Genomic DNA, 7,656 nt, shown 5'->3' on the forward strand with positions numbered 1-7,656 from the left:
GTTTATTGATTTTCTTTTTTTCTGTTCGTGGTTCTGGCCTCTATCTTTCATATTAGAGACTTTTTCTCAGTATTCTGGTTGTTTCTTGTTTGTTTATATTTAAGAGTAGAGACTGAAAAGCTGATTAGAATCTCTCAGCGTAAGGGTAAGAGTTGTCAACTCTCAGTCTCCAATTTTGGACTGTTCTGTTTGTGGGGCCATTAATGTCAATATCTTTGTGCTTTTGTGCTGGTCAGAGTCCCTAAAAAAGTTCTTCAAATATCCCACTGCAGGATCAAATCCTAGCCACAAGTATTCTGGCATTTCATTTATTTGGTTTCAGTATAGTACTCTTGACTTGGGTGGACCTGCTGCCTCCAGTCTGGACATGCTCCAAATAATCTCTCTCTGGTTAATTTTTCTGATATTTCTTGTTGCTTTAGGTAGACTCATATTAATTGGATTTCACTTTTCTTTTGCTTACAGGAATTCTTTTAACATTCTTATAGTATGGCCTACTGGTGATGAATTATGTGAACTTTTGTATCTCTGAAAAAAGTCTTTATTTCAGTTTTGTTTTTAAAAGATATTTTCACCATGTATAGATTTATAGATTAAAATATTTTTCTTTCAATATTTTAAATATGTTGCTCCACCATCTTCTCACTTTCATTACTTTCTATGAGAAAATATCTGTCATCCTTATTTTATCTCTATTTAATGTGACTTCTTTCTCTGGTTACTTTTAAGGTTTTCTCTCCATCATTTAAGCAATTTGATTATAAAGTACTCTGGTGTCATTTGTTTCATGTTTCTTTTTTTAACATTAAAATTTTAAAACATTTAATTTGATAAAACCTATGACCAAAATTATTTCACATGATTAAACTTATGCTGACTCTTCAATTAGAGAGACAGATCCATTGTCACAAGTATTTATATTTATGACTATTAAGATCTTCTTTTTCTAAATCTTCACCAACATTTATCTGTTTGAAAGATTCCTTGAGGTGGTATTTATACTTCAGTTTGAAAGTAGTTGAAAAATCCTCTCGCTGCTACTTGTTCAAAGGTTAAAAGTTTTCTCCAAGGTAATAGTTTTCCTCCATTCTCTGATTCTAAAAATGGGAGCCCAGGTCTTTTATCTTTAAATTGTTTCTTATTTATTTGTGACCTAGTGTTTTTCTTTCCTCTTGGTCTTCCCCTTGGTCCTCCTGTTGACTTATATTTCCTCTTTTTACATTTCTTCCTTTTTTTCCAGAATCTTTCAAAAATAGCTTTCAAAGTCAATGGTCTTGGTTCTAAATATGAGTCACTTGATGAATCTCTTGCTTGAACATTTTCAGGTGAATGAACAAATTTTCTAATAGGATTTCTATGCCTCCATTTAGGTGAGTAAGGAAACACTGGTTTTTAAATAAGCTGCTACCAGAGGAAGAGTTATCACTTTGATTTCCAATTTCCATAGTTGAATCAGATGATGTTATGTAGTTCAGTTATGTATTTCTGGTATGTATTCTCCAAGTCCCTCTCAAAATTATTATTCCTCATTTGTTCTTTGCTTTAACCAAATTTCCATTCAGGTTAGCAGCTTGCAACAAGCTCTGGCTTGGTGTGGGCCTCAGCTGCCTACTTACCCCTGAAACCAGGCCTTGGAGGTCTGTATCCAGCAACCTCCGACCTCAGCACTCTAACAGGCAACAACCACCTGCCTCTGCAACTGGGCAGAAGAAAAGACTATGCCAACCACTTAATCCAACTAACAGTGGGGCCAAAATTTCACGATAACAATTTATCTCCGGAAGGAAAGTGAGAGGCAGGAGTTTGGGGGTGACCATTTTGGTTGCCACGGAGGGAGGAGCCTGTTGCCTGTTTCATGTTCCTTGTGTTTGAGTTTCATTAGACTTTGTGGATATGTTGAATACAATTATTCTTCAAGTATTTCTTCAGAAAGTTTAATTACATATATATCAGGCCACTTAAATCTGTCCTTCAAGTCATTGTTGCTCTGTTGAGTTTTTCCATTTTTTTTTATTTTTCACTGTTTCTTTTTAGATAGTTTCTATTGCTATGTCTTCAAGTTTACTACCCTTTTCTTCTCAACTAATCCGCTGTATTTTTTATTTCAGGCATTGACATTTTCATCTCTAGAATTTTGATTTGGGTATTTTTGTGTGTTTTTTTATTTTTAAAATATGTTTTTATTGATTTTGGAAAGAGAGGAAGGGAGAAGAAGGGAGAGAGAGAAACATCAATATGAGAGCAAAACATCCATTAGCTCCTCCCACATCTCCCCACCCCTGGGGATCGAGCTGGAAACCTGGGCATGTGCCCCAATGGGGAATTGAATTGGTGACCCTTTGGTGCACTGGATGATGTTCAACCAACTGAGCCACACCGGCCAGGGCTCTTTGGGTATTGTTTATATCTTCTGTGTCTCTACTTAACTTTTTGAATTATGGAATACAATCATAATGCTTGACTCTGCTTTTCTATCAATTTTAATATTTGCTTCAAACTACAACGTCATGTAATTTCCTTACATTCTGGGTGCATTTTTATTGATTTTTCTCCTCATTATTGGCCATACTTTTTAGCTTCTCTATATGTCTGATAATCTTTGACCCATGCCAGACATTATAATTTTTTCCTTGTTGTGTGCTCAATGTCTTTGCATTACTATAAGTATTCTTCAGCATTGTTCTGGATGCAGTTAAGTTATTGGAAACAATTTGATCCTTTTGAGTCCTGACCTTAAGATTTGTTAGGCAGGACAATACACATGTTTAGTCTGGAGGTAATTATTTCCTACTACTGGGTAACAATTTTCAAAATAATCCACTAAGTTCTTGAAGAATATGGGGGGTTTCCAGCCTGGTTGGTGGGAGCAAGTATTGTTCCTAGCCCTGAGTAGGCACTGGGCACCATGCCCTCTTATTGTTTGAATAGTTCTTTCCCGAACTTTATGCATACATTGATCAATATTCTCCTAAATACTTGAGGGGATCCTCTGCAGATTTTCAGATCCTTTCTCCATGCAATTCTACCCTCTCCAGTACTCTATTCTGTAAACCTCTACTACTTTGGTCTCTCCAAAATTTAACTTTGTCTTCTCAACTCTGGAGTCCAGAGGGCTCCACCTGGGTACTCTTTTCCTGCACTCTGGCCTCAATACTCTCTCATGGTACAATCTGGGGCAATTACAGGGCTCACCTCATTTTTTGTGTGTATTTTGTGTTTGCTTGTTTGTTGTCTCTCAGGGATCACTGCTCTTCATTGCCCAATGTCCAATAGGTACATGATGCCTATTTTTGAAAGAGAGAGTAAGAAGAATAGGGAGGACAAAGGGTAGAAAGAGAGGACTCCTGTCCTGTTCCCCTTGGAGCAGTATTTCCATGAAAGGGAACTGAGGACAAAAGAGACAATCAGGAGGTCTCAGTCAGTGATGGAAAGTCTCTGGATCTCAGTTTGCTTATCTGTGAAATGAGGACAGTGTTAACTGTAGGACTGTTGTGAGGACTGCAGGAGCCTACATATCGTGGGCACTATCTGTGCCAGGGGTCCTCAAACTACGGCCCGCGGGCCACATGCGGCCTGCCGAAAACATTTATCCGGCCCGCCGGGTGTTTTTGCCGGCGCTGCCTGTTGCTTAGCAGCCGACTAGTTTTTTTTTAAACTATAGTCCGGCCCTCCAACGGTCTGAGGGACAGTGAACTGGCCCCCTGTTTAAAAACTTTGAGGACCCCTGATTCTGTGCCATGGTTGCTGTTATTGTAATTGATGATGACATAAGTCTTGAGGGGAGTTTAATGTTGATAGGCACAGATAATCAGGGGAAAAGTGGTGGCTTCTTACAGCCTCCTTTGTAAAGCCAGGTCTGGGAAATGTGGTTTCTTGGAAAACAATGAATGACACTACTGACAAAACAGTTGGAAAAAGAGTTATGGTTGAATCACTTTCAGGGCCCCGCCCCTCTAGAAGTAACCAGAGACCAGAAACATCTGTTTGCTGAACATTTCAAAGTAATAATAATCTTTGATCTGCCTGGTGTCCTGCTTGATGATGAGATGGCTCTTTTAATTACTTCTTTCAAAACTATTTTCAGTCACACTCCTAACTCCATTGGGTCAGAGGCTGGGAGTGGAGGTAGAACAGAAAAACCCCTGACTGAGTTCCCCTTCAATGACACCTGCCATCTCCTTTGGACACTTGATGTCAAGTGTGGGTTTTTTGAAATTTCTCGCCTGAAACTATAAGCAGGTTGTTTTCCAACAGGAAATCATCTCTAAAATTCTCCTCACTGTGCAACAGAGAATGTGTAAAGCCAGCAAGCTCTGAACTTGCCATGGACTTACACCAGGATAGGGACTAAGTAGCCTTCAGGTACCCATTTCTTCTAAACGGCAGCTGTAGCCATGATCTAATGGCTCCCCCAGAGAAAGTCTAACTGGGCAGAAGAGGCTGGCATGACAGAAGGCTAGGATGTGAGATGGAGAGAAAGAGCACCTGTCTTTCTCTCCCCCTCACAGGCCCTGCAACCCCCAAAGCTGCATCTGTCTCAGCCCTGCTGGTTCCCAGGCCAAAGACCATTTGAGAATGTGGTAGGAACTTCCACACGAAGGCAAGTCTTAGAGCCCTAGGCTGGAGTGAAGGGAAGTATATAGACTTACCCCCAAGGCAAGTGATAGCCTTCCATTTTATCCTGGGAACTTCTGTGTGGGCTCCATGCATGCCAGTTCCCAGAAGAGATGAGGCCTCAGCAGGGCATGAAATGACTGTTTGACAGAAGCTCCCAAGGCTGACTGAGCAACACTGAGAGAAGGACATGTGCTTCCACCCTTTGAGCCACAAGAAGAAACTACGTGGACTCCTTTTCTTACCCGCTTTGTGAGGGAGCAGATGTAGATGCCAGTCAGGAGCTGCCAGGCTCTGAGGGAGAAATGAGTTAAAGGCTTATGCTCTATTGTGGACTTTCATGCCCATCCAAAGGGGAGTGTGAAGAGGGAGGTGACCCTGGGTAGGTGTGGGTTCCAGGAACACTTTAAACAAACCATCCAAATGTTAAATTGCTTTCTAGCTGTATGAGGTTGTTTTATGCTATGGCCACATGTTCAGGGACTCTAAACTGTTGCCCTCCTCTGGATGGTTGTGTGTACAGGCTCAGGTGAGCCACTTGGAGCTCTGAAGTCCTGCAAATGATAATGTTGATACCACTTTTTATTATTGAATATTTACTATATATCAATCACTGCCGTAGGATCTTACAAGCATCATCTCAATTTATCAATCAGCAAATACTGGTTGAGAGTTTGTTCATGTCAGGCACTGGCGCATATATATATAATTGATTTCAGAGAGGAAGGGAGAGGGAGAGAGAGATAGAAATATCAATGATGAGAGGGAATCATTGATTGACTGCCTCCTGCACACTCCCTACTGGGGATCGAGCCCGAAACTCGGGCATGTGCCCTTGACTGGAATCAAACCTGACACCTTCAGTCCGCAGGCTGACGCTCTATCACTGAGCCAAACCAGCTAGTGCAAGCACTGGCATTTAATCCTCAACAAACAATGAGGTAAAAATGATTTCTCCCATTTTACTGGTGATGAAACTGAATTTTAAGAGAGGTTAACTGATTTACACAATGTCCCACAGCCAGCAGGTGGCAGAACTGGGATTCCAACAAAGACTATCCCTCTCAGAAATCAGTGCTTGTAACCACTTAGCCTCTTACCAAACCTTTGACTCGCACTGAGGATAAAAGTGACACATGGTGGTTCATGGACTGGGAAAGGATCCCATCAGCCTGTCCCCAAAGTGAGCTGCTAGGGGTGAGCCTAGGGCAGAGAGGAGATAATCACCAGGCGGGTTTGAGCTCACTTTGGCCTGGCAAATAGCTTTCCCAAACACATCAGAACATTTTTATTTGGCCCACAAGACTAGCACTGGTTCTTCCTCCATTTGCCAGTGTCACCCGCTCTCTAACTTTTTCTGCTAGTCTTGGTGCCACCTGGTTGAGGGTATTAGGCCTTTGCAGGCCTTAGGCCCACCCATGTGCAAGGACCACCTCTCCCAGTATGTGCGCCAACCCAAACTAGTTCCCACCAGCATATGGCATCTGGTATTGGCTGATAACTGGAGAGCCCTGGGTGGGGGGGCAAAGAGGAGGAACCAAGACCCCATTGTCTGTACCCCTCCTCTCATCACCTGCCTTGGCCTGCCCAGTCTTTTGGACTGGGATTCTGTCTTGCTTTCCTGGCTAGAGTCAAGTAGCTCTGCTGATACTAAAGCTCTGGCCCAGCTGTTTGCCAGACTGACCCTCTAGATTAATTAGCTTTTGTTAGGGGTTAAGTCCTGCACCCAGTATCCCCACCTGCTGCTGGGCACCTTCTTCCAAGTCTGACAGACCTCCTGCAGTCATCACGCCCCACCCAGCCTAGTTTCCACCTGCCTCTTTTTCCAAAGTGTTTGGAGATAAGGAATAAGAATCTTGCAGAGAGAAACTGTGCAATCCACAGGGTGGAGGCAAAGAGAGACATGGAAACTCAACGGATTCCAGGCCTGCAGGACCCCACTGTAACTTGATTGATGGAATGTGAACCTCAGTTAAAAAGAGCAAATGCCAAGAGAAGACAGGTGGGTCTACCATTGACGGTTACAAAAAGAAAAGTCCTAAGACCATTGTTGGCAGTGCCCATTCAATCTCTGTCTGGAAATAGTGCAGTTTGACTAAGAACTTGATCCTGCCTTGCCCAGTCAGTTTTGCTCAGTGGTTGAGCATCAACCTATGAACCAGGAGGTCATGGCTCAATTCCCAGTCAGGGCACATGCTTGGGTTGCAGGCTCAATCCCTAGTAGGGGGCATGCAGGAGGCAGCCCATCAATGATTCTCTCTCATCATTGATTTTTCTATCTCTTTCTTCCTCTCCCTTTCTTTCTGAAATCGATAAAAACATTTTTAAATAAATAAATAAATAAATTGATCATGCCTTGTCCCCACGGCAGGGTTATCTTCCAAGGAAGAGTGCATTTGTCTCAGTACTATTATTGAACTCATCTAAGCAAATCCTTGTGCTCCAATTCCAAGCTCACTAAATAATCTTCTAATACTAATATTGATAACTCTTATAATTTTACTTTTAGTATAGTTCATGCAATATGAAGTCATGTGTTGATCTGGTCCACTGGGCCACTATATTTTCACTGTAAATTAGTAAGCGGATATTCTGGCTTTATGCATCAACCGATTGTGAGCTTTGAGAAGGTGAGTCAGAACTCCAAAGTTTAATTAACTCGGAAGGAAAGCAAAAGTTCTGCTGCCATAAGGCAGAGGGTCAGCCTTTGGTCCCTGTAGGCTGGCCTTGGGTGACTATCACCTTATGGGTGTTGGTCAGCTTTCCCATCTTGACCTTGTGCCACTTCCACTCACCAGCCTGAGCCCTTTGGAGACCTCAGCAGTGAGTCTAGTTCAAGTTTTCCAGACTGCTTGGCCATGGTGACTTGGATTTGCCTGGATGTCTCAGGAGGCTTGAGACTGATGCCTAGGCTATCAACCAGGGTGAGGGGTGTCAGCTGGACCCAGATGAAGTGCTCTGGGAACTGGGAGCCCCTGAAGGGACCCAGCCCTCACAGGGCCCTCACACAATCTCAGGCTTCCTCGTCAGGGGTCCTGTGGT

The 7,656-nt window shown here is 42.6% G+C and overlaps 1 pseudogene; it reads right to left on the minus strand.

The window, feature by feature from the left end:
• Positions 1-868: 868 nt before the first annotated feature.
• LOC102243099 lies at positions 869-1,475 on the minus strand (annotated as a pseudogene).
• Between the last annotated feature and the right edge of the window lie 6,181 nt (positions 1,476-7,656).

Source organism: Myotis brandtii, unplaced genomic scaffold, assembly GCF_000412655.1.
Source record: "Myotis brandtii unplaced genomic scaffold, ASM41265v1 scaffold513, whole genome shotgun sequence".
Taxonomy (NCBI): domain Eukaryota; kingdom Metazoa; phylum Chordata; class Mammalia; order Chiroptera; family Vespertilionidae; genus Myotis; species Myotis brandtii.